At 36.4% G+C, this 27,702-nt stretch overlaps 1 protein-coding gene across 2 annotated transcripts in view; it reads left to right on the top strand.

The window, feature by feature from the left end:
* Positions 1 to 27,702, top strand: part of RASGEF1B (RasGEF domain family member 1B) — a 672,276-nt gene that overhangs the window by 588,536 nt on the left and 56,038 nt on the right. The gene's annotated exons all lie outside the window — the stretch shown is intronic.

Raw genomic sequence — 27,702 nt, 5'->3', positions numbered from 1 at the left:
GTAAATTTTCCATTCTTCAGACTCATTCTAAAACATCAGGTCTTACTGGGTCTTGAATCTACCAATTTGTATTCTAGATTATTTACCAGGAGCCTGTAGGCTTTCAGATTCTGACAAAATATAAATGTATATACATATGTATGTATATATTAGCTCTTCTGACTTTGTGACTTGTCACCTGCAGTTCTTGGTATATGAGACTTATTATCATGGCATATTTTCTTACAATATTTCTGTATCATACATAAGGTTATATAAACACATACATATGTGTGGGGTTCTCTTTCTTTGGAAGACCTTCACTGATGCATTGGACCATTCATGCAAAATTTCAAGTATCACACCTTCTATCTCCTGGGGCAGATACCATGTAGAAATAATGTGCAAAAGGTATACTAAATGAGTGGCTTTGACGGGTAAAATCGAGTGGAAAGTTGTGGAGTAGGAAGGGACTGTTTAGTCCATGATATAGATCCTAAACATGGGGAAAAAAAGGGAAATCAAAGAATTGTGTAGGAAGAATTTTAGACCACAGCACAGTTCCAAGTAAATTATGACCATGCTAATGGGGAGTCCCCAAGACAAAATTGCTCATTTGGAGAATCCTACTTCAGAAATGCCACAGGCAGCTGTGTGGTCACTACAAGCGAATTCAAATTAAGACAGATAGAGGGTCTCAATCAGCTGTGCCCATGTCAACTTTTCCCATAGGATCTGAGCAGAACACCTGACTGGTATATTCTAGCATACCCTTTAGATATTAGAGTAACTAACATAATTTGTGAAGTGATAAACTATTTACACTGGATGGACAAAATGTTTTTTAAGGAGAGATTCTGGTAACATATCTTAGAACATGTGTTTTGACTTATATATTCACCAAAGTCAAATCTTGGCGTTTTTTTTCTTTTTTGTTTTGTTTTGGGGTTCTGCTTACTGGTTCTGTGCTCGGGATTATTGGTGGTACTCCAGAAACCAGCCCAGGTCAACAGCATGAAAGGCAAGTTCCGTGCTCTCTGTAGCCCTCTCTCTTAGAATCTTTTTCAGTAACAAACAAGACTGAATAAGTTAAAGAAGGATATTAGTGGCTATCCATGGAAAGGAGGAAAATGGACTGTTTGCTCTTTCCGGATCACCAGTATAAAAACAGTAGACATCTGACATGTTGAGTGTTGGGATGCGGACCTTCTACTGAAGCCAATTCAATGGTCATTTGATGTATGCTTTACTTGACAGACCAATAGTTGAGACCCAGGATTTCTGGGTAGTTCAATAGAGTTGGCAGATATCAGCTCCCGTTTGTTGGAACTGAAAATCTTTCTTGGGTTAGCAGGGAAAGATAATGTACACCTGTTTTTCTGACAAGCCAAATTGTGCTTTTTTTTTTTAATGCTTTTAAATAAAGTTCTTTTTTTTAATGTATCCTTTAAAATAAAAAATTTTTAGTAATCCAGAAAATGTGTGTGGGCTGGGCTTCCCCTGAAAACATTCCACTTTTTCAAATGTAAGTGTTCAAATCTACAAATTATGAGAACTATCGTTTAAAGTTTGTTAAACACACAAACACACAAAATACAACACAACACAAACAACCCAATCATTTATTTGGATGAAAACAGACGATACAACATGCAAATCAAACAGGACTTTGAACATCATATTTTTTGTTAAATATAGGGAAGTTGAAACACAGATATATGGGCAATTGCCATAATTATATAACTAGTGTTTGTAGTCAAGGGAAATATGGAACCCAGGGCTTAGTTTTCAAAGTTCTGTGTACAATGCAGCATAGTTTTCTTGTAAAACTTCTCTACTCTTCAAATTCTACAACTTAAACATAAATTGACTTGGCCAAATTTTTTTATAATCCTGTTTCTGGGAAATTGTCATTTTTTCTAACTTAGTGTTATGTATGACCATTTTAGAAAAAGAAAAAAGAAAAAATAGAAGGTGCCATTGCTGCAGTAACCTTTACTGATGCCTCTACCTTGGCAATGGACTATCAAGAAGCCACTCATAACTCTATGCCAGAAAGATTAAGAAGCTGAGCCCCCTAAATCAAAGTTCTAACTTGGAGGGTCAATGCTTGTTTACTCATGTGTAAGATTCTAGCAGCTGCTTGTGTGTAGATTTTCAAATTTCTCAGAGAAAGAAGAAAGCTTAGCAATTATAAAGAAGGAAACAGCACCAGAAAAAGGCAAGTTAAGACTGGAATTCACACCTTCTGGCCTTAGTTGCGGATGATTGTCTAGAATAAAATGCTTTTGATGAGTTCAATGGTGAGGTTCTTAATTTAGAGCAAGTCAGTACAAATTAAATTGTGTCAAAACTCGGAGCCCATTGCCATTGATAATTAGTATTAATACTTTTCACCTGTTTCATGCATGTTTCTAAGTGAAATGAATACCCCACTTACTAAGCTATTGGCTCACCTTCACCAGGTTATTTCAAAGAAACAAATAACATTCAAATCTCTATGGTTTATGGTTACAGAGGCTGATTTCTAGAGTATTGGTTAGGATATTACATTTATCATATGACATCAAGAATGCTGTCTGGATCAAATGAAAAGATCTGACATGTGATATATAAATCTATGGCAAAAATTGCACAATGATTTTGAAAGCCTCTGCTCAAATATGGCATCTGCAATTTACACTCATTGGTTAAAGCCAGTAATATGGGTAAGCCTTATGGTAATGAAATTAGCACAATATATTTGGCAATGAGTAGAGAATAGTATTTTGTGCACACACATACATATTACCATGGAAGATGACAAAATATTTGAAATATTTATGTATACCATAATTGTAACCATCTTTTTAGATTTATGATTTCTTTTAATCTTCACAAAAACACTCATAAGATCAGTAAAAATATCACCACATCTCCAAAGGTTTATGCCAGAATTTGGATTCGTAGCTGATATTTAAACACACTGGTCAGGCTCAAGAGTAGACAGTGGATAAGTAGGTTATGTTGGTTTTCATTATGTTGGTTTTTATTTGCCTTTAATCCAGTAAGCGTCTTGCATACTTGGTCTCTCCCCCTCTTCCTATATGAGTAGTCAAGTTTGCTTAACACCTAATGCCAAAACTTCAGTCATCTGTTAATTTTACCTGCATTGTCATATTCATTCATTTATTTAAAAATATATATTGAGCATTTGTGAGCAGGATGATACAAAGTAGTTGTTGGGGAGTCAGAAATTAATTAGAAATAGATGATGGAGCTTGGAAAGGCATGGTGGTGCTAGAGGTAAGGTGTCTGCCTTGCCAGTGCTAGCCTAGAACAGACCGTGGTTCCATCCCCTGGCGTCCCATATGGTCCTCCAAGCCAGGAGTGACTTCTGAGTGCATAGCCAGGAGTAATCCCTGAGCATTATTACCGGGTGTGGCCCAAAAACCAAAAAAAAAAGAAAAAAAAGAAACAGAAAAATAGATGATAGATCTTGTTCTGAGAATCTTAGGATCTGTATATCTAAAATGTATGAAAAAATGTAAGTCATAAACATACATGAGACCATTATTAGTAGAAAGTTCCAGTAATACGTTCATTATTCTGTGGAAAGAAACTTGAGAAAAGATGACAATGGCTTCTGTTCTTTAGATTTAGAACATGAGAAGATGGAAGTGGGTCTCAAGGCATAGTGGCAGGGGGTGTGGTCCTTTGATGGTGGCAACATACAATAATATAAAACCTATAAACTTTTCTGTATTTTTTAAAAGTTTATTTGAAAGGACATAAAGATAGTAACAGAAAGTCAATGCTTTTAACACCACCAATTGTGGCCCAAAACCCAAATATATAGATGTAATAATATAAATTTATTTTGTCTGGGTGCTGGCAAAGGGGATTGCACCGCATCCAGTACTTTGGCCACTTCTGTGCAGGGATCACTCCTTATGGTACTTAGAGGTCCATATACAATGCTGAAAATCAATTCAGGGCCTGCAAGGCAATAACTTTAACCCTTGTACTATATCTTCAGTCTCTAAACCATAAACTTTAATATTAGTGGAACCACGTTACCAAAACTTAGAAATAATTTTAAATGCCTTGGATAAGGAAATGTGCTATTTTGTATTAAATATTGTTGGGGACTGACTTGTTTGAGGCCATTTTGCTGTTCTCTCTGCCATAGCCCAGCTTTTCACCTAAAAGCAATATGCAGTCTTGCTGTAAAATTTTGAGCTAAGAGAAAAGAATGTGTAGCTGCAGGACATAATTTAGCTCTAAGCCCGGAGGAGAGTAAAAGCTGCCTGGTACCTTATCAGAAACTAGGCCTCACTCCTTAAGACCACATTCCGGAGTGAACTAGGCTGTTATCAATAAGTGTATGCTACATTGTCTGTTCAAGATCACTGAGGCAAGCACATATTGCACCATTTCCTGATAGTCAAGCAATTAGGAATGCAGCTAGAAGGACACTAGAAGTTTCCATTGAAACAGCACGTTCAGCATAGCTTGAAGGTCATCCAGCCCCTAGCCCACTGCCCACTTCCTTATGAGCCTTCGCGCCAAAAGTATGATTGACAGCACCTTTGTACTGCCCCCTTCTCCTTCACTATAAAAGAAGGAGTTGTATTTCAATAAACGCCTTTGAACAGTGAAATATTGTCTTAGGCCATTTATTATTAACCTCTCTTAAATTTCTTACAGTGTGGTTGTGCTTCTACTCAGCAAAATAGAAGTGCGGTCGTCTGAGAAGCCTTCCCAGCTAATTCCTGCTGGCCGGGCCCCTCTGGGGGGCTTCTGGACCCTGCAAAATATCTTGAAAAAGAACTTTATATTTAATAGTTGTTAACTCATCTTTTCAAAGGAGAAAAATTGACTCAGATAATATGCACTTGCCCATTTCCCCAATGGGGGTATTGAAGGGAAATGTACGAGGTGGGTTGCAGAGCAGAACCTTTCTTTCCATCTATGTCCAGTCTCAACAATGCAAGACAAAAGTGAAGCACTTTGTCATCCTATTTTAAACTGCTTTTCCTATGCTGAGCCAAACTATCTGTGGTGATTAGGGACACATCTCTTTTTTTTAGTGGGGATGTGTGTTTTTATACCCAAGTGATGCTTAGGGGCCACTCCTGGTTCTAAGTTCAAGGGCCACTTTTGACTCTGTGGATGCACCTAGAGTGACCTTCAGGACCACTTAAGGGAACCTGAGTCTCTGCCATAGTATGTGCTAGGCAATCAGCTTAAACTTTTGTACTATCTCTCTGGCTCTAGTAATGAATATTTTGAGTGGTAGGGTTTGGTTTTCAGAACACACGTGGTAGTACTCAGAGCTTACACCTGTCTCTGTGTTCAGGGGATCATGGGTCACTCAGATACAAGGCAAAGTGTTCCACCCACTGTATTATTTCTCCTGCCTCAGAAATGAATGTTTTTATAATTCCTTCAATAATACTTAACACAAATATTGCATCACATTTGTTAAAACATTTGTTAATTTGATCAAAATTGTCTTCTAAAATTTATAAAAATATTTCAAAATTCTATTTGGCTTTCCTCCTTTTAAAATACATAGATACCATTCACTTCAAAAAATGAAAGCAAATTTCTTGTCTTTCAAAATCTTACAGTCCACAGGGGACTGGAAAGTGGTAGAGGTGGAGGTGGAAAGATAGTGGATAAAGGCAATTGCCTTGCATGCAGATGACCTGAGTTCCATCTGGAGTTCCATCCCATATCTTCCCCTGAGTACCACCAGGAGAGATTCCTGAGTGCAGAACCAGGAATAAGAGGAATAAGAGCCTCAGCGACCTTGGGTGTGGCCCCCAAATAAAAATAAACTAAACAAAGAACAAAAGCTTGACAGTGTACAGCAAAAAATACTGGGAAGAAAATAGAATTCTTGCTAGAAAATAGTTTTCATTCATTTATTTATTCAGTCAACAATATTTCATAAGCAACCATGATAAGCTCATTATATCATATGCTTTAGGGCTAAAACCACAAACAGTAGGCACACATTACTATCTCCATGGAATCTTCATCCTGCTGAATATGCAAAGGGAAGTAGTGAGAACTGAAAAGCTAAATTGTGCATTTATGGAGGAAGATGACCTTCATTCTTAGGCTGATAAATCTAATTTGATTCCCGCAGATCAAAGGAGTCATGGAAAGTCTTGTGCAAAGAAGACACAAAGAGCTAGGAATTGAGGGTTGGGGGTAGAAGTGTAACTGGGGGAAAGAATATAGAGTTGGGGATGAAACAGAAAGGAATGGGAAGCAATATATGCTGGTGTTCAGTAGATTGAAAAGCAGGTTTGAATCAGGATAGTTCAAGAAAATTCAAGGTACCAGATTCCCACAAGATAAACTAACAAGAGAGAAATATGATTATTTAGATGGGTGGAGATGGGATGAGGGGATGTAAAAAAGGAAATCACAGTTGCTAACTACTAGGTATGACCTAAGTCTGAAAGGAACAAGATGTTTTAACCCAGGGTGTACACTAATTTCTACTCCATCTGACTCTAGCCTGGATAGAGTAAGGGGGGAGCAAGTAATTTAAACTCTCTTTCTTTTAAGTGATTTATATGTAAAAGTGCAATGCCTAACCAAAAGATATGTATAATGCACCAAACTTGGCCTACATTCTTTTTTTTAATTTTTATATTTAATTATGAGAACAAGGATGCAAAGAAAGAGGACAAGGTAAAGTTACAGTGGAAGGACAATCACCCATAACATAATTCTCAGAAGTCCCCTTGCTGATATCTTACCTTTGAAATTTCAGCCAAAGAACATTAAGATAAATAAGACAGAATCCATGTACAATTACTTTGTCCCTCAAGTCCCCAGATTGTAACACATCATAATATTTCTTAACAGCACACAAGGCAATCTAAAGCCATAAAACTTACGTAACTCCTTAAACATTACAGGCATAGTATTTTCTTACATTTCCATATACATGCATATTAGCTTAAGTTAACCTCAAATTTTAAGTGAGTTCTTTTTAAGGATTAGAGTCAAAGGAGCACAGTAAAAATGGTGTTAGAGTGGCAATTGTTTGCATAGGCCCACCATTGGCCTACATTCTTATGAATACGTTTGGTAGGATTGTTTGACTCATATGGAAAAATGAACTGTCTGAGGACATTCATCCCAAAAAGAGATATTGAGTGGATAATTACAAAATTGGGAACCTTAGATAAATCTCTGAATTAATTAATAATTCTAATATCTTATTGTTAGACATCTTATTGCTGAATATCTATCTTATTGCTTGCATTTTGAGTAGACAATCAGAAAAGCAAAAGCTTTTCATGATCCTTCATATTGTCATATAGTGTTTTCACCTTTTTTTTGATCATTTACTGTGAGAAACCTTTGGCTTGCTTGAAACCCATCGAATCCCAGTCAATTCTCACAGCAAGCCTATGAGGAAGCTATGCATATCATCAATATTTAAAAAATAGAGAAACTGTGATTTAACTGCTTTTACCCACCTGCCTACCTGTAGGGCCCCAGGTTCTGGACAAGGAGGGAGGCCATTTTGCAATGGGCCACATGTTGTAGACATCTTGGGCTTCTCTTTCTCAAGCCTAAATTTCCATTCACTCTGCCCTGAGATACGTAGCCATACCAGGTAGTCTATCTCAAAAGGAAATGAGAGAGCAGTAGGAAGGTACCCTAGACAACTGCCAATAAATTTAAAGATCACCAGAAGCTAGAACCCCCTCATCTCCTCCCTATATAAACTGACTTGTGACCTTGGTAAAGATGGCCTCAGAGAGATGGCCCTGGCTAGCCAGTTTGGGGAATCAAGTCTTGCTTTGCTTTATTTCAATGGTGCTGTCTGTCCTTCAACTTAGGACCCTAACACATCTATATAGCTAATGAAAAGCAGAATTTGAATCTGGGTATCTCTGACTCTGAAATCATGCCCTTCTATGTCTAGAGGTGGGGCTTTATGTCATTTAAGAGCTCCCCACTGCACTTCATACACACACACACACACACACACACACACACACACACACACACACACACCAAACAAACCCTCCCTATCACATGGCTGATCCTGATGTGAACCAGATCAGATTTTGCTTATTTTGCTGAGACCAATCATTCAGCCAAATCATAGTGACAGTAGCTCCATGAGCAGCTCCTTTGTTTCAGAAGTCATGTGTTCTGGTGATTTCTTTTTCAAAATGCCTTTGGGACCAGGCACTAATGGTATGGAAATATACCAGTCTTAGAGTTCAGATGAAAGTTGGTCCTTGCTGTTTACTACCTGTGTGATTTGAGGGCAGTTCCTCAACCTTTTTAATTTCTCTTTTTATTTGCCCCTAGCTCAGAACAAACAAGGAAAGTCTGCAGAAGGAATCACTGTATGAATTGTAGTTCTTCTCAACGACACCCTATCCTAATAGTGCCCAACTGGAAGATTAGGGAAATCCTAAAAGATATCAAAGTCACAGAAAGGTCCCATGGGAAGTATTCTGCCTGGCCCTCTAATTAGACAACTTTGAACTTACGTTATGTAAAAATCGATTTTTAACTTCTTTTGTTTCCCAGGGAAGACATATTAAGTCATTTTCCACTCAAGAAAAAGTGTCACATTCACAGTTCTGCCCCCTCTCTTTGGATGTTAATTTTAGCATTACCTGTGCCAGATTACAGGCTCCTGATCTCCAGCAAACCCTCCTTAGAATAGAAAGGAGGCAGCTCTCTGAGTCATTTAGCAGTTTCACATCATGCATGTTAATAGCCATGCCATTTTTCAGTGTAGGTGTTCTGGCAACAAAGCTGATGGTAGGATTTTTTCCTAATTGTTTTCTGTTTTAGAAGCTGAGAAGTTGGCTTCACAAAGCCAATGATCCCATGATTTCGAGGTCAGCTAGTATTTGGGAAGAATTTGATATTATTTTTTTAACAACTTTATTACATACATGATTTGTTTGGGTTTCAGTAGAATTTGATATTATTAAGAGAATCACGATGGGCATCATTCTGGGGAGAAGTCTATTTCTCATTCTAAGCTGGTTCGTTAAAAAATATTAAGTCATTCCAGGGAGAAACAACATGCCTTTTTGTGAACAGTCACATCTCACTTACACAAGTCTCCCAAGCACATTATTTTCTGGTTTTCCTTTCTTCTCCCTTTAATATATGATCTGGCCTGTGGAAGAAGACACCAAAAATGCCAGGGCAGTGGAGCGAATAATCAGCATTTACTCCTGGCTCTGCCACATTTTCTAACCAGAAGGACAGCTGAGTTGAATGAGGAGGGGTTCCCTCTGCTTGGCTTTGTGCAGCAGGCCTGCCAAGCATTACTATTCCAGCCCTTAAACCTGTGCCAGACTGCTAATGTCTTAATGCTTATTCAAGTGTCAGGGAGTGCTGGCAGATGTCAGAGAGAATGGGAGGCTGTCAATAAGGAAATTACTTACATTCACAGGGTGATTGCAGCAGTCTGTCAGGTAGCGTTTGAGAAGATGTCAGGCTGAAAAAAAGGTGGGGGGGGGGAGGTGGCAGCAAACAGCATCAGGGAGGAGCTCTCTTCTTCAACCCACTCCCAATAGAACTTGTTTGTATATATTTTCTTTTCATTTCTAGATCTAAACCCTACAGCTAGCAGTCAAACATCACAAAAGAACAAAAACCTGTTTCCTCTTTCTGGAGCTCCCAGAGGCAATGGGTGATCCAGGCCTTTGTTTTTTGATGCACAGCCAATAATTCAGGATTTTTGTTTTAATAGTTTAGTAGGAAACACTTTCTTGGTCATTAGGAAATACATATATATTTCAGAGTATTTGTTTCATCCAATAACTATTTACTACTACCACATGCTGGCTATGGTAAATAACCCAATAGCTAGATGAAAGCAGGACAGATATATATTTTGGTTTTGGTTTTTTGGGCCACACCCAGTGACGCTCATGGGTTAATCCTGTCTATGCACTCAGAAATCGCTCCTGGCTTGGGGGTCCATAGGAGATGCTGGGAGATTGAACTGCGGTCAGTCCTAGGTCAGCCGCGTGCAAGGCAAATGCTTTACTGCTTGCACCACCGCTCCGGCCCCAGGACAGATACTTTAATAAAACACATTCTCTAGGGCCAGGGAAATGGCTCAAAGGGAAGAAGATGCAGTGTTTGATCCCTGCACTTAAGAGTCCCTTGAGCACTGCTAGGAGTGTCCCAAACCACTGCTGGGTGTGGTCTTCAAAAGAAATAAATTAAATCCATGCTCTAAACATATGGTCTAAGGAATGAAAGTCATCCTCCTTGCTGTGTGATTTTAAGATTAAAGAAACTGAACTGAGTAAAATCCCACCCCTGTGTTTATTTTTTTTCAATTCCTTTATATACCTGGGTTTAATGGGAACCTAAGAGACAACCAAGGTAAGAGGCTGGGAGGCTATCTTGCTTTTAGAAGCTGTTCTCTATTCCAGAGTTGCTATGTTAATGCTATTTAGTGCCTCCTTATGGATCTACAGCTCTATTACTGTCTCCTTTCCTGACTGTTTTTTACTACTTTTACCTTGAATCTTTGTGTATTTATTCAACAGCAAAAGAGCCAAAACACTGCTACTGTTAATTTATAGTGTTGCAGATAACTTAGATGAAGTGGGGAGGAGAGAGGCAATAGCCTCAAGAAGAGGTCTGCATCTCTGCTACCACTTCAGTCATTTGGGTTTAGGACCTGGAGAAATCTGATGAGAGTCTCATCAGCTTACAGGGTACAGACCTCACCTCTCACCAGCCCCAGGGTTTATCATCAAACTTTTCACTTGTTCTTTCAGGCATCGGAGAAGAACACTGCCAGCTGATTTCTCAGGGCACTATGAGACACAGACTGGAGCAAGAAATTTCTTTAAGCAGGAAAAGAAAGCCAGTCATAAACTCTTATCCAGGTTTTCCAGGAAGATCACTTTCCCATGCAAAAAAGAATGTCAGGAAGGAGCCAAGTAGTGAAGTTGAAACTAGTTTTATTGGGAAATGAAGGGCGAGAAAGAGAAGTGTGTGTGAGAGAGAGGGGGAGGGCAGGAGGGAAGGAGGGAGAGAGAGAAAGAGAGAGAACATGGGCTTCTTCAGAGTGAAAAAGAGAAAGTCCACATCCCTAACAGAGATGTGGACTACTTCCTCAGAACTGGGAAATGCATGTCTTTGGCTCTGCCAGCTAGTGTTTATATACTGTTTTCTCAAACTGTTCCTCAGTGACTCTTGCTAGGGTGGTTGCCAAGGAAGTGAGCTTGGAGCTTTAAATCTCTTTGAGAGTCTTTACATGACCTTGTTCTCCAGGTAGAAAATCCTCCCAATGGGTTTAGTAATCTTCTGGGTCTGGAATTCTGCACCTCCATGCTATTCTGGTCTCTAGTTAGGAGGTCTTATGCCTCAAATGCCTTCATGCCTCTAATTGAGGTTCCAGGCAGTGTTTTCCTACCAATCCATAATACATCCATCCCCTACAGCAACACTTAGATAATAAGAACAAGGCAAGTGGAGGGAAAAACCTGTGCTGCTTCCAAACTTACCATCTAGGGGACTGGAGAGATGGTACAGCAGGCAGGGCACTTCCCTTGCAAACTACTGACTCAAATTCAATCCTCAGTACTGCATGTGGTCCCCTGAGACTGCCACAAATAATTTCTGGGTGCAGAACCAGACGTAAATTATGAGCATTTCCAAGTGTGACTCCAAAACAACCAAAAATTGTATTATTTAGATGAAAGATCTGACCCTTCAGGTTCACTTTAAAAATTAGAGATTCTACCCAGCATTTTATTCTGATGATGAGAAAAAGTGAATGGCAATGACTTTCTTCATTAGGGGTTTCAACAGTTGTCTACACTGTATGCTCCTAATCTCCTACTAGAAATAGTTACTTTTATTATTTTCTAATATCTCACAGAAGGAGTAAGAGAGAGGAAGTCAGCCATTTCCATTGCTTTAAGACTACTTAAGGAAAAACATATATTTTACTGATGAAAATTCCAGGGCTCAAAACTTCCAGGAGGGCAGGAATCACGGATGGATAGGGAACTTCTTCCCAGAGGAACTGAGTCTGCTAAATTCCTCAAAGTGCTGCAGCAAGGACAGCCTCAGTAAGGACCAAACCCCAAAGTTAAAGGGAGAGTAGGGCAGGGATGTGGGGGCTGTGGAAGCTAGCTTGGTTGAAAAAATGGCTCAGTATAGTCTCATGGAACCCAATTCCCAGAGCTCTTTCTCCATTCCCAAATTCATTCCCCTCTCCAGCATGAAATTAATTCCATGCTTAGGATCCTGAATCAGAAATTGACTCTCATGTACTTCCCACATTCTACTGCTCTGACTGTATATTTCGGGGTCTTTTCTCCATCAGATTTTATCCTTGTCCTGAACAAAGGTTCTTGGCATTTTAAAATAGCTTCTGAACTTTGAAGTGCTCTGCCCAGAGGGCAGGCACCAGCACATTTTTGTTTAAAAAAAAAAATGTGACTTTACTTAGACTGTCTCAGAGGGATTCTTCCAGGAACACCTCACATTTCAGGAAATAGTAAAGTTTCTGTAACCTTAACTCACAGGCTTTTCTTCGTTTCTTTTATTAAGACAAAGCACAGGCAATCAGATCTCAAGCTTTCTTCGGTCCACATGCTATCCCTAAATTACTTTTCTTGTTTACAGGTTTAGGTTCTCAATCCTCACCCCACATGATCCTTTTATTTATTTATTTTTTTTACAAATCAACCCAGTCTTTTCTTCTCTCTGATGATTTATTATTCCGGTTAGGGAAAAAGTGCATAAACTCATCTAGACATCTTTAATGATGAATACTAAAATACTTTTTGATAAAATAGAAAACATGAAATGAGCAGACATAAACAATGTCAGTAGATAATCTTGGGGTGTAATGTCAGAAAACAGTAACAAAACAGTAGCACTTATTTTATGTTTGGCTTACTTTTAACAACAGACTATTCATTTCATTAATGAAAAGAAATAACCATTTATACAGTGTATTTTCTTCTTTTTTTGGGGGGGGGGGGTTTGGGCCACATCCGGCATTGCTCAGGGGTTACTCCTGGCTGTCTGCTCAGAAATAGCTCCTGGCAGGTACGGGGGACCATATGGGGCACCGGGATTCGAACCAACCACCTTTGGTCCTGGATCGGCTGCTTGCAAGGCAAATGCCGCTGTGCTATCTCTCTGGGCCCTCTTTTTTCTTTATTACAATAATTGCTGTCATTCTAAAACTTTTTCTTTCTTTCTTTCTTTCTTTCTTTCTTTCTTTCTTTCTTTCTTTCTTTCTTTCTTTCTTTCTTTCTTTCTTTCTTTCTTTCTTTCTTTCTTTCTTTCTTTCTTTCTCTTTCTCTCTTTCTTTCTTTCTCTCTCTCTTTCTCTTTCTTTCTCTCTCTCTTTCTTTCTTTCTTTTCATTCATTCTTTCTTTCTTTCTTTCTTTCTTTCTTTCTTTCTTTCTTTCTTTCTTTCTTTCTTTCTTTCTTTCTTTCTTTCTTTCTCCTTTCTTTCTTTCTTTCTTTCTCTTCTTTCTTTCTTTCTTTTTCTTTCTTTCTTTCTTTCTCTTCTTTCTTTCTTTCTTTCTTTCTTTCTTTCTTTCTTTCTTTCTTTCTTTCTTTCTTTCTTTCTTCTTTCTTTCTTTCTTTCTTCTTTCTTTCTTTCTTTCTTTCTTTCTTTCTTTCTTTCTTTCTTTTCTTTCTTTCTTTCTTTCTTTCTTTCTCTTTTCTTTCTTTCTTCTTTTCTCTTTCTTCTTTCTTTCTTTCTTTCTTTCTTTCTTTCTTTCTTTCTTTCTTTCTTTCTTTCTTTTTTTTCTTTCTTTCTTTCTTCTTTCTTTCTTTCTTTCTTTCTTTCTTTCTTTCTTTCTTTCTTTCTTTCTTTTCTTTCTTTCTTTCTTCTTTCTTCTTTCTTTCTTTCTTCTTTCTTTCTTTCTTTCTTTCTTTCTTTCTTTCTTTCTTTCTTTCTTTCTTTCTTTTTTTCTTTCTTTCTTTCTTTCTCTTTCTTTCTTTCTTTTTTTTTTTTTTTTGTTTTTGGGTCGCACCTGGTGGCGATCGGGGGTTATTTCTGGCTCTGAGTTCAGAAGTCGCTCCTAGCATGCTCAGGGGGATCATATGGGATGTCCAGATCGGAACCACTGTCTATCCTGGGTTACTCCAGGCTCTGCACTCAGAAATCGCCCCTGCAGGCTATGGGGACCATATGGGATGCCAGGATTCAAACTGGGGTCCTTCCTGTGTTGGCCTTATGTAAGGCAAATACCTAACCATTGTGCTATTGCGCTGGCCCCAAACTTTTTTTCTTTTATCCTATTTACTAAGTAGATACTTGTCACAAAAAAAAAAGAAAAGAAAAAAATTAAAATAACATTAACAGTACATTAAAGTAACATTAAGTACTTACTACACACTGGGATAAACCCTTTGCATGATCTCACTGTAAAATTTTAAAAGGGTCTCTTATCTCCTCTACCTTCTTACTTTACAGAATGAGATTGAGATTTAGATATATTGAATAGCTCTAAGTCTGGTTTTGTAATACCAGATCAAAGATAAATTCCTCAGGAGCCTGTCTCAACTAAGAAATATTCCCCTTTCAATGCTCTTAAATTTTCCATCAATACTCCATACTGCTTATGAGGATGTACACTTTTACATATTTAAAATGATTTGATTCCTATATAGTTCCTATTTGATTCTGAATACTAATATTGTAAGAAGGGCCTGAATGCCATGGCTGTTAGGCCCTAACTCAAATGTCAGTTCTTTGCTGCAAGAGTCAGAGAATTTATTGAAGAATTACATCCTCTCAAGAGTTGAGTGCAGGCTTACCCAGAGTGAGCAGACTTGTAAGTAGGACCAATAATTTACTAGACATAACTGTACACACTCAAACAGCCAGGGTGTGGATATACTCCTGAGACAAGAGCAATGATTTCTAGGAACACATTACTAGTTTATATGATATAGGTATAAGACAGATTAAGGATGAAATATTTATGGTTTTTCAGGGTAGAAGGAGCACTTTACAGTGACTATTTTCCCAAGACACAATACCACCCAGATACTTACCATGCTTGATCATGTCTGGGACATGATCATAAAATATCATGGTGCAGACATAAATAATTTTTACTATGCAGAGTATTATGGAGATAAGCCATTTGCCTTACATGGAGTCAAACCCAGTTCAAATTCCCATATCCTATATAGTCTTTAAGAACTGCCAAGTGTGATCCCTAATTATAGAACCAAGCCATGAGCACAACTTTTCAAATTTATAGGATGATAAAGTAATAAAACATATTATTTCTCTTTTGATTTTGGGCCTCGAAATCAAAAGAGAGTTAATCTTTATCATCCTATAAATTTAGAAAGAAAATTTTATTTAAAATTATTTTAAAACTATGAGCATGTGTTATAAGTGTTTTCCAAAAATAATGTATAATATTTTCTCCTTAGAGAAATGAGCCATGTTCTCTTTATTTATTTTTTTTTACCAATAATCTTAGAACAATAATGACCAGAAAGTTGACCTGTCACCCCACAGAATCAGATTTTGCCATGCCTTAGCTGTCTAATCTATGGGTATGCTAACTGCTTCTTGTCATGTTTTCTAGACTGAAAAATTGTGACAAATTAATATTATTGTTGAGAGCTAAAGATCTCATAAAGTAAAAATGCTTAGTTACCCTGATCTTATTCTTTTTATAACTTTTCAATCTTAGAGATAGAGCTAAAGTTATTATAATTCTTTTCTTGCTTTCTCTACTCTCTCTTCCTAGTTTCTCTACTTTTCAATAACTAGGGTAATCGAATAATTTTTGTTCTGATTCACATTTTTCATGTGTTCTAGTAAAAGTCACCTGACTAGAAATATAATTCCAGTTCTGTTTCTAATTTTTTTACAAGTTACTGAAATTACATAAATTTCCTTTTTTTCATCTCTGAAAATCAGATGAATTGTCCATGGTGCATACTTTGTAATCATTTTTCTTTCCTCTTTCTGGTTATATTTGTGTTATTATACTAGTAGAAATAGTACTATTTTCAATTTACACTTTTCAAAGTCTTTCCTATTTATTTATTGTATTATTGTAATTACATCAAAATTGTGAGATTGTGTTTAGTTAAACAATATCACTCCATTTCCAGATAGGAAAACAAAACTAAGATGGAAAGAAGGTAGATATTCTAGTATTGTCACTGAACTCCTAGAATACAAATATACTCTATTTTGACCCACAAGAATTTTGTGATTCACATTTTGAGAGGAATGGTGGTTATACCCAGCTGTGCTCAGGGCTTACTCCTGGCTCTGTGCTCAGTAGGTTGTTCACATGCAATGCAACTATTAAAACTAGGTCAGTTTCATGCAAGGCAAATGCCTTACCCACTGTATTTTCTCTCCATCCCCATGGAACATTTAATATGCACTTAATATATGCATTGCACTGAACAAACTGATAACAATATAGCAATATAGAAAGAGCTTCTTGCAGTTTTGTACTAGAATACAGACACAAAGATAACAGAAAGTCAAAAAAGGAAAATACTAAGAGACAAGTGAGTAAACTAAAATACTTTTTAATGTTTTTATTTGTCCACAAAGAAAGAAAAGGCTTTCTTTATCTGAAGTAGAATTTCCATAATCATAGATGGCCCTATCTCTCTTGAGTCCATGAAACATCATGATTCCTTTGTTATTTTGTTATTCTTTTGTTATTGTTGTTGCTGTTGTTGTTTTGAGCACACATGCCAGTACTGAGGCTTACTCCTGGCTCCTGAGCTCAGGGATCACTTTTGGAGATGTTGGATCACACCCCCACTCTGTCACTGCACGTAACATGGATGTCTCTGCTATAAGGGAAAGATTACTCCAGATGTGTCTTTTGGCTTTCCTGGTGATGTGCCTGATTTTCCCCAAGAAATAATTCAGTCAGAAGGCCCGTTGGTGGAAGTCAATCATAACCCCTGCGTGGATTACTGGCTATATTTCTGACATGGCTGCGACATTATATATCTCTTTACTTTTATTTATTTGGCTTTGCCTCCCTTGCTAAACTATAGATATTCGGCCTCAGTTTTCCTGCAGTCAAAAGAAATTTCAGTACCAAAGGAAAGCTGCTAAATCCCCCCCTGGCTAGTATATTTACAACTCAAAGGTCTCAACCAGTTCCCAACAACTTGCTTTTTCCTACTCTCAGCTTCATGGTGCTAACAATAGCTTCTGCCTTTCTTGAATTCTACTTTCCAGAAGCTTTGAACTTCTTGCAAACCAGAATACCTCCTCCTCATGTTTTGCCTTACCTCTAGCAGGGCTCTTTCTCACCTACATTGGATAGTTATTTGATATGTAGATACTAGGGTCCGGTACCATTGTGTTGTCCCTTCTAAGGATTCTCTGCCCTTTGTTTCCCTGAAAATACCTTGCATATCAGAGTTGTGGTCCCCATACAATGCATTTTGTGTGGTCTCAATTATTTCATATTTCTCCGTCGGTGCAACCCACTCTCCCTAAAGTGGATTCACCGAAATCTCACTGATGACTCTAGGACAGAAGCCGCCTACAGCACCAGTCAGCAAGTCAGCTATGTACAAGGTACCTCCTGTACCATCTCTCTGGTCCCCAGGGAATGATTTTATTTTTTGATTATTGATGTAACTTTATATAGGCATTAATCTGGTCATGGAAATATTTCAATTCATAGTAGTCTGTCTAGACTCTACATAGTGAATGTTTAAATCTAACTTAAAGCTTAGAAATTCTATAAGATTCAGGCTGGCAATCATCTTCTGAGTTTTTCTTTTTTCTGGGTCAATATTTTAGGTCTAGGATCTTAAGAAATATATAGTTTCCGTTTTAGTAAAATTGAGAAATAAAATTGACACTGAAATTTTACAATAAATAAGTAAGGACTTTAAGACTATTTAGATGGGGGAGAATGGTGAAAATAGTGAGTAGGATGCTTGATTTATATGCAGTCTAACCAGGTTTGATCCCCAGCAACCCATATCGCTCCCCAGACCCCCTTAGGAGTGATTTCTGAATCAGAGCCACTAACCCCTGAGCAACACTGGATATGGGGGTGGCCCAAATATCAACACAACAACAGAATATTTGGGATATTTTCTCTTGCTTTTGTTTTATTTTATTTTATTTTATTTGTTTTTATATGTTGGAACACACCCAGCAATGCTTACGGTCAAATGGTAGTGCCAAGCCTTTCATCTAGGGCTCTGTTGTACAGATCATGTGCTTTAGCCCTTTGACCCATTTCCCAAGCTCCTATCTTTATATCAGGAATTTCTTCCTCACTCTTACCTCCACCTCTCAAATAAGCTTAGTCCTAATTTCAATATTCTTTGGATTGTCTTTTGATTTTGCTTCATGTATTCATCAGTTTTATATCTTTATTTTGTACACATTGGAGAATTCACCGAAGACCTGTCTTTTTCCTTACGGAGTTTTTTTTTTTTTTTTTCATAATTCCCTTGAGCTCTTTTTTATTTTGTAACAAATGGGAAACTTCCATCTTGCTTTATAGCTGAAAATATTCCATTGTACAAATGTACTACATATTTACTCAATAGTCTGCTGATTTGATTTCATCTGGGCACTTTGGTTACTTTCATATTTTAATAATTTTAATAGTTCTGTGGTAAACAGTGATGTGAATATGTTGGACATTTCAAAAGGAAATTGCTGAATCATACAACTGTTCTGTCTAGTTTTTATTTATTTGGGAATTTGATTTTATTTAAACTGCCTTTAACTTTTAGAGGCAACTCCATAGGATTTTCCAAAGTGGTTGTACCAATTGACATCCCCCAAAGCACTATTATTACTTGCTTTGTTAAGCCATTCTAGTAGGTGTAAGGTGGTATCTTGTTATGACATTAATTTGCATATCTCTTATTATCTGTGTTAATTATATTCTCATATGCCTATCAACCATCTGTAAGTTCTCCTTAGAAAGTGCCTATTCAAATCTACTGATTGTCTTGCTAGCTGTTTTGCCAAGTAGAATGATTTATTGGGTCAGAGATATAGAACAAGGTATTTGCAATGCATGCTGCTGACCCTGGTTCAAATCCTAGCACCACATATGGTTGCCTCAAGACCAACAGGGATCACTCCTGAGAACAGAACCAGGAGAAGCCATTAAACACTGCTGGGAGTACCTCAAAACAAAGAAACAAAGAATATGATTTATTTTCTTCTGCCTTAGATATTCATCACCTATTAGATATGTGATGTGTAGATATTTTATAACATTCAGTGAACTCTTTCATCCTATTTTTCTTCTGCTGAACAAAACATTTTCAATTTAATGTTGTCCAAATTGTTAATCTCTACTTTTATTTTCCTTTTTCTTGGGATTGAAGGCCCAAAAAGTCTCTAATGCTAATGTCAGAGCTAATAACATTTCACATGTTAATGCTACAAACCTCAGAGTTTAGGGTTTTACATATCAAGATCTTTAACCTATTTGGATTTTATTTTTGTTTATTAGGCTAGGGGCTAGTTCAGTTTCATTGTTATATAGTTTTATATGAGACTGTCAGTTTTCTCTAACGCTATTATTAAGGGATTCTCTCCAATGTATAGTCTTAATCCTTTGTCATAAATATTTATAAATGTGAGGGTCATTTTGTGTGTCCAATTTTATTCTATTTATTCAATATCTATTTTAATTTCACACCATACAATTTTCACCATTTTTATCTTTTAGTGTACTTTAAAGTTTGGTACCATGATGCTTCCATTTTTTTTACTCTCCTCAGGAATTTCATAACTACTTGAATTTGGTTTACTTTCAGTTATTCCATATAACATGAGTAACTTTGTTCTAATTCCTTGAAAACATTTTGGAGGCAGAAGAGATAGAACATTCTTGTCTTCCAAGTGGTCAGCCATGGTTCAATACATGGTTAAACACCATATATGGTCCCCAGAGCACAGAAATAACTTTTGAGCACATAGATAGGAACATTGTTTTAGCATCACCATATGATTACCAATTTCTGATTCTGTTTATTAGATTTTTCTGTCCAAATTTTTATAATTCTAGTTATCATTTTGCAAAAACTCACTAATTTTATTCATCTTTCCTACTAACATTTTGGTTTCTTTCTCTTTTTTGGGGGGTTGTGTTTTATGTATCTTCTGTGATTATTATTTCCTCTCTCCTACTATTTTTTGAGGGGTCACACCTATCAACATTCAGTGGTTATTCCTAGTGGTACACTCAGATATTACTCCTGATAGGCTCCTGACATCCTGACAGGATGCCAGGGATTAAATTCAGATCAGACATGTGCAAGGCCAATGCCATACCTACTGTCCTATCCTTCTGGCCCTTCTTCTATTTGTTTTAGTTATTGATTTTCTTTTTTTTTTTTTTTTTTTTGGTTTTTGGGCCACACCCGGAGTTGCTCAGGGGTGACTCCTGGCTGTCTGCTCAGAAATAGCTCCTGGCAGGCACGGGGGACCATATGGGACACCAGGATTCGAACCAACCACCTTTGGTCCTGGATCGGCTGCTTGCAAGGCAAAGGCCGCTGTGCTATCTCTCCGGGCCCAAAGTAAACTTTTGTTTGTTTGTTTTATTGTTTTATTGTTTTTGTGTCACACCCGGCAGCTCTCAGGGGTTACTCCTGGCTCCACGCTCAGAAAACACTCCTGGCAGGCTCAGGGGACCATATGGAATGCCGGGATTCGAACCAATGACCTTCTGCATGAAAGGCAAACTCCTTACCTCCATGCTATCTCTCCAGCCCCTGATTTTCTTTTTTATTTTATTTTTTTAGTTATTGATTTTCAAGTTGCTTAGGTTTTAAATGGTATTATTTGTTTTGTTTTGTTTTTGAGTTATACCTAACTTTGGGGGCCCTATGAGATGTAGGAGATCAAACTAGGTCAGCTAGCCACATGTGCAAATACTCTATCCACTGTGCTATTGCTCTGCACAATATTTGTTCAAGGATTTTTAAATGAAAAGTAGCACCTGAAAATATGCATATTCTTTTTGTTTTGTGCTTTGATGCACATTTTAGCACGTACTACATAATATTTTGTACCTTTTGTTTTCAGAAAATAGTATACAAACACTCCGTATTAGTATAAAGTTATTTTATTTTATATTATACTTGAGAAGTATTTGCTTTTCTGAATATATCAAATATAAATATATAATTCTCTGATAAATGCTTAGTTGTTTCTAGTATATTATTGGAGAAATTGAACAACCTTGTTCATATGTTATCTCATGTAAATAATGTAGTACATTTATATAATTTTTCTTCATTGATATAACCATAGCAAAAAAGTGCACTTAGAATTCTCAACATGATTGAATTTTGCTAATGTGATGAACTAAGATTAAATAATTTTAATTTATATTTTGTTAGAAAGTATGCTAAAACATTTTTATCACTTAAAAGCCTTTTAACATGACTTGTTATTTTGTTTGCTAGTTTTTGTTGGATTGTTGAAGTTTGAATTTAATAGACATGAAATGAATTTTTACTTATTTTATCAACTTTTTTGTTGAAGCTATAGGTTATTTATTTTGTCAAATTATAACTTATTGTAATTTTATTTTTTAAGATTTGGTCAAAATTTAATTTGAACAAGTAGAAGGTTGGTTATCTGTACTCCAAGTTCATTTTTTTATACTACATCTCTCCTCTTGACTGAAATTTGATTAAAATATTTGAAAATAATTACAACTAAGGTAAATTCACAGTTTTTATTTCTCTGTAGCTATTTTTAGAATGAATTAACTTTACAGTAAGAGTTGGTTGTCTTCAACAAATTAGTCAAATGCTACAACTACATGATTATTTGTAGGGTTTCTCTCTTTTTTGTCTTCTTCTATAAGTTTGATTTTTTTTCATTTTATCATATATTTCAGAAGTTTAAAGTTTTCCTGATTTCTCTAAAATTGTTATAAATGAGCCTGTTGACTTCATTATCAATTGTATACCACTTGGAAATAATTTAAAAATCAAAGATTTGAAATGAGAATAACTTTGCTATTGTGCTCACTGTAGATTAATTGATTCAGCATGTATTTTTGAACAGTAGTTATGAAACTGATATTCTACTGTATAGTAAGAATATACAATTGTAAATTTAAAAAAAATGTTCATGTGCCCTGTCCTTTTCAAGGTTCATATTCTTAAACAGGCATATTGTTAATATAATAACAATAGATAATATAGATAGATAATAATAGATATTGATATTAATAGATAATAGATGTCATTAATATCATAATAGCTAATATAAATAGATAATATAATAATAGTGAGAATCAACAAGGAATTTTACAGAAATGCTAATACCTATGCCAAACAAAGTTTTTTAGACTCTGTAGTTGATTCTAAATGAAGTTTCTAGGTAAACACTCTAGAGTAGTAATGAAACTGCAAGCTATGTTGTAAAGGAAGTGGTAGTAGACATTATGTTATGTTACGACATTATGCCATTATGTTATAATATCAAGTACATAGTATCAACTTCAAAGTATTTTGCCATACGTTCAATTTAAGGGCAATAAAATATTAATATTTTAATTCTGATTTATAGAGGACAGAAAATGTAAATGGCATAGAGGAAAAACATGAGATAAATTTAGAAATTGGTACTTATCTCCACAACAAATGGCCTAAACTCTACCAACAGGCAATTATTAAGACAAGAAGAAAAGAAGAATATGATGGGGATTGGTATAAAATAAAAATGAATAAGGCCAAGAGAAATAGTGAGAGTGTTATGGGACTTGCCTTGCATCCGATAGACCAAGTTCAAATCCCTAAAACTACGTGTGGTTTCCAGGATACCAGTAAAAGTCACCTTTGAGCACTGAACCAGGAATAGTTCCTGAGCTCAGCCAGGTATGGCCCAACTCCCCACCCATTTAATAAAAATAGTAAATAAACAAATAAAATATAATATGTTAGACAGAGTTGCCTACTGGCTCAAATATTCCTTGACAATAATTTTTGCAAACAATATAGAAAATAGAACTATTTTAATATTATTATAAATATACAACAATTGTATATTTGTTACATAAAAATATATATACTGGAAGGGGCAGAGCAATAATACTAAGTGAGTGAGGTAATTGCCTATCACACAGCTGACTCAAGTTTGATCCCCAAAATCCCAACCCAGCCAGGAGTGATCCTGGAATGCAGAGCTAAGAGTAAGTTCAGGTATGGCCTAAAACTAATATGTAGAAGTATATATGTGTGTGTATATATATAAATATTTTATAGATAGAAAATTAGATGGCATTAAAATATTAGTTTTTATAGTTTTTAAAATATCAGTAAACCTATATTCAAGAATGCTCTTAATTTCAGGAGATGTATGCAAAGTATTTAAGGGTAATAGCAACTTTCAAAAGATTCTTAAAATGAAATCACAAGTATAAATAAAAACATTTCTGGGGTGGAGAAATAAAAACATTTCTACTTTTATAAGAAGCTGAGAAGTTGAGGTATTTCAGATGAAAGAGATTGGCAAAAGTGATCCTGACAAGATTTAATTAGCTGCTGTTTACTAAGTTTTATGCTTCTTATAATGTGCCAATGACTTTCTATGCCTGGGTTTATTTCATTTTTTAAATGAGCATTGTGTTTTCAAATGTTCCTAATGAGAAAACTGGAAGATATAGTGATTAAACAAGTTATTCAGCTTTGCACTAGTCAGAACCAAATTCTTCCTGTTTTCTTTATGGATAATCCAGATGATGAGGCAGTATCTCCCTCCCCTAACCTGTAGTAATCACTGCTGTGGTAGCAGTAAGCACAGGCTTTGAAGTGACTTCAATTACAGCACCTTTTACAATGTAGATCTACCTATTGTTTCTGTGTCTGCCAGTGTCCTCCTTGTCAAACAGACATTGAGAGTCTGATCCGCCCAAGGTCCACCTTGGTTTTGTCATTTATGAGATGTTTGTTCCTAGGTAATTTTTTAAAAATCTTGTCTCTCAGTTTCTTCTTATATGAAGCTGGAGACAATAGTAAGTGCTATATAGGATTGTTAGGCAGGATAAGTGAATATAGAGAACAAGTACAGCATTTCCTAACATTTAGTAAATGCTTAATAGTATATTAGTCACCTAATTCCCTTTAAATACACCACCTTCTCTTAAATTTAATTTCAATGATCACACTGACCCCTGTATGTAATATAAATATATATTTATATATAATGTAAAATTACATACCTATATAAACATATAGATAATTATATATATACATATACCATAATGCTAAAACATAAAGTGCATATGCATATGCATAAAACATAAAGAGATTGTGCCTCAGAAATGTAAATCAGGGATAACAGCACATAATGATATATGTTAAGCTATTGGTTTGGTCCTTGCAACAACAATAAATAAATAAATAAATAAATAAATAAAACTGAAGGGCCAGTGAGGTTCCTATGGTTCAACCCCAGCATCCCGTATGGTCTTCTGAACACCACTGGAAATGAGTCTTGAGTGCTTAATCTTATAAATCAGCCCTGAGCACTTAGTATAACCACCAAACCAAAGCAAATCAAGTCAACCACAACAGCAACAAAAGCAGAATACAGTGCTTGCTGATGAAAACTCCTTCAGCTTTATCCACTCTCAGTTTGGAATTGGGGACTCAGCTAAAAGCCAGGCAGTAATAATTAATTGTGATCTACTTGGGAATTAAAACCTACCACAAGAGAATTTAACCAGTGTTCAAAATGAGTTAGTTATTATTAATTCTTCAATATGATTTGATTACTATTCACTTACTAAGAATGTGAATGTATTAAAAGTTACTTTTAGGATTTGAAATTAAGATATTTTAAGAATTTCTAAAACCCAGGCAGAGTGACTTGTGATTTACCTGAGGGACTATGAAAGTTCATTCCAGGTAAATGTAAGAGTATGAGAAAATAATAGAAATGGGTCAACAAACTATTTTCTTTGAGGCATTAAACAGTTTATTTATACACATTTGTGTTATTGTGTGTGTGAACGTATAAATAAGAGATAAGATTGGAACACTCGACTGTTCCAATATAGGAAAACCCTGGTTTGGAGCAAATTAGCAAATAAAGTTGCTGGTATTTGACTGCAGTGCAAGGAGAGCCTAGTCTCACAATCTCTTATTTGTGTTTCCATATGTGAACTGGTTGGGAGTGTTACCAAGTATGTGTTCACTGCTCAGGCATCTATCTGAATGCATGTGGGACTAGAAATGACAATGGAAGAAAGAATTTTTTTAACTGAAAGCCAACTACATACATGCTTAAACAAAGACACTACTATAAGAAGTAAATATTAAAAATAAATATTCAGGGGCCGGCAAGATGGCGATAGAGGTAAGGTGTCTGCCTTGCAAGTGCTAGCCAAGGAAGGACCACAGTTCAATCTCCTGGCGTCCCGTGTGGTCCCCCCAAGCCAGGGGCAATTTCTGAGCACTTAGCTAGGAGTAACCCCTGAGCATCAAACGGGTGTGGCCCGAAAAGCCAAAAAAAGATAAATAAATAAATAAAAATAAATATTCAATCCACTTTCCTTTTTTCCTCCCTGACTTAGTTAGCTGAGTATCTAACATCTTAGAGTCAGTACAAAAGTACAGATTAAATGAAGGGATTTCAAGATTGTTCTGTTGCTTAATTTTGTTTCTGTATTGCTGTTGCTTTTTGTAGGGCAGAACAGACACCATTCACTTGCAGACTTTTTGCAGTCAGTTGTTACATGACGCTATTTTATTTCAGTCCAAAAAGTCTGAAGTCTAAGGATATCTTTTGCCCCAATCTTTCACTTCATCTGCTATATTGACAGGCCGACTGAGAAAAAGGGGAGAATTTCAGGAAAAATAAGTTTATGAAAGCTCTATAGGAAACACTAATTTTACATACTCATTTTGATATTGCATACAAGTATTTGGCACTGGAGTTAAAGAGAAGGTTTATGCTCCTATATAATATTTTCTAAAGTTTTCTATTAAACATTTTATTCTAAATATATATGTAGGGCTCTAGCGGTAGCACCGTGGTAGCACCTCTTGCCTTGCATAGTAGCTGACCCAGAGTTTGATCACCAGCATCCTATATGGTCTCCCAAGCCCACCAGGAGAGTTTCTTAAGCTCAGAGCTAGGAGTAACCCCTAATTACCTCCGGCTATGGCTGAAAAAAAAAAAAAAAAAAAAAAACAAAAAAACAAAACAAAAAAAACAAACAAACCCTAAAATGTATTTCTAAGATTACATATATAACCAAAAATAAATATAAAATATTAGAGAGTAATGATGCCCTCCTGGAATCTCCTTGAGGTCATTAGAAATGATCTAGCTCTAACTTGTCCTACTCTTTCAAACCTGTCTAAATAGGGTCCAGGGTTGTTCTCCAACCTAATAATGTTCACCATATGTAGTGAAAAATGATTATTTGTTGTTTTCATATTTGACTTAAGTGTACATTAGCTCTATGGCAACAAGGACCTTATCTGTTTTGTGCTGTTAAATTCTCATTGCCTTTTTTCAGGCCATGGCTCACAGAAGTTTCTCAGTAAATATTTATGAAATTAGGTGAAACAATCATCCAATACTTTCAGGCTGAAACTAGGAATGTCCCAGGTAAATAAGATGGTTGCTCATCCTATATGTTTATACATATTGTTGGATAAAGAAATTAGTCCCAGAGGCTAGAAGGGACAGTATAGGGCTTTAAAGGTACATGCTGACCACAATTCAATCTTGGCTAGTACATACAGTCCCTAAGAACAGGAGCTATCCCTGAGCACAGAGCCAAGTAAGCTCTGAGCATCACTGCATATGGCTAATTCCTACTCCCTCCCCAAAGAAATTAATCCCAAAATATACTCTCCATCATTGAAGTTGGAATCTATTCGGTTTTCTTAAGCCAGACCCAGAATACCAGGTCTCACTTGTAGCATACTGCTTCTAGCGTATGCTGAGCGTTTAGGGGGAAAGTGAAAGCAGATCCAAGGATATAATATAATCATGCAGAAGATCCAGGGAAAGGATATGCTCATCAGACTGGATCAAATCTATAAGGCCTGGATCTCAGCAAGTTTGATGAAAAACTGCTTTGTTGTCCAGATGAAATCAGTCTGAAAGTGAACAAAAAAAAAATAGCATTTAACAATTGGAAGATATCTCTAAAATCATGTCGTCCAATTCTCCCATTTTACAGTTAAAGAAACTAAGAATTAGCAATGTTAACAACTTTTCCAACAGACAACCAAAGATACTTGTGGAGAAGATGAAGGTTGGGCCACAACTGGTGTTGCCCAATGCTTACTCCTGACTCTGTGCTCAGGAATCATTTTGGGGCAGGATTCAAGAGTACCCTATGTTGTGCAGGGATGAGCCTGGGTTTACCATGTGCAACAGTAGTGCCCTAGTGTACTACCCAAGTTCAGACCAAGAACCAAGTTTTATATAATCCTAACTCTGACACCAGAGTCCCTTTGAAATATTGATTAACTGTTCTTGCTTTACATGTGAAAATGTGATCCTTCTGTCATTTGTTTCAACAGGCTATTTCTAATTTGCATTTCTGCCCTTATTTAGTGTGCTCTAGAACAAGTTTAGCCTCTTGAAAATCACTTATTTTAATACTGGCTATTTCCTCCTAAAGAACCTCCACACAGACCTCCACACAGACACTTATGCCACTTCGGTGGTGGGGCAATTAACTCGTACACCAAAAC

The sequence above is a fragment of the Suncus etruscus genome, chromosome 16 (assembly GCF_024139225.1).
Source record: "Suncus etruscus isolate mSunEtr1 chromosome 16, mSunEtr1.pri.cur, whole genome shotgun sequence".
NCBI lineage: Eukaryota > Metazoa > Chordata > Mammalia > Eulipotyphla > Soricidae > Suncus > Suncus etruscus.
The sequence above is the reverse complement of the archived record's forward strand: the minus strand, read 5'-3'. Positions and strand labels throughout refer to the sequence as shown.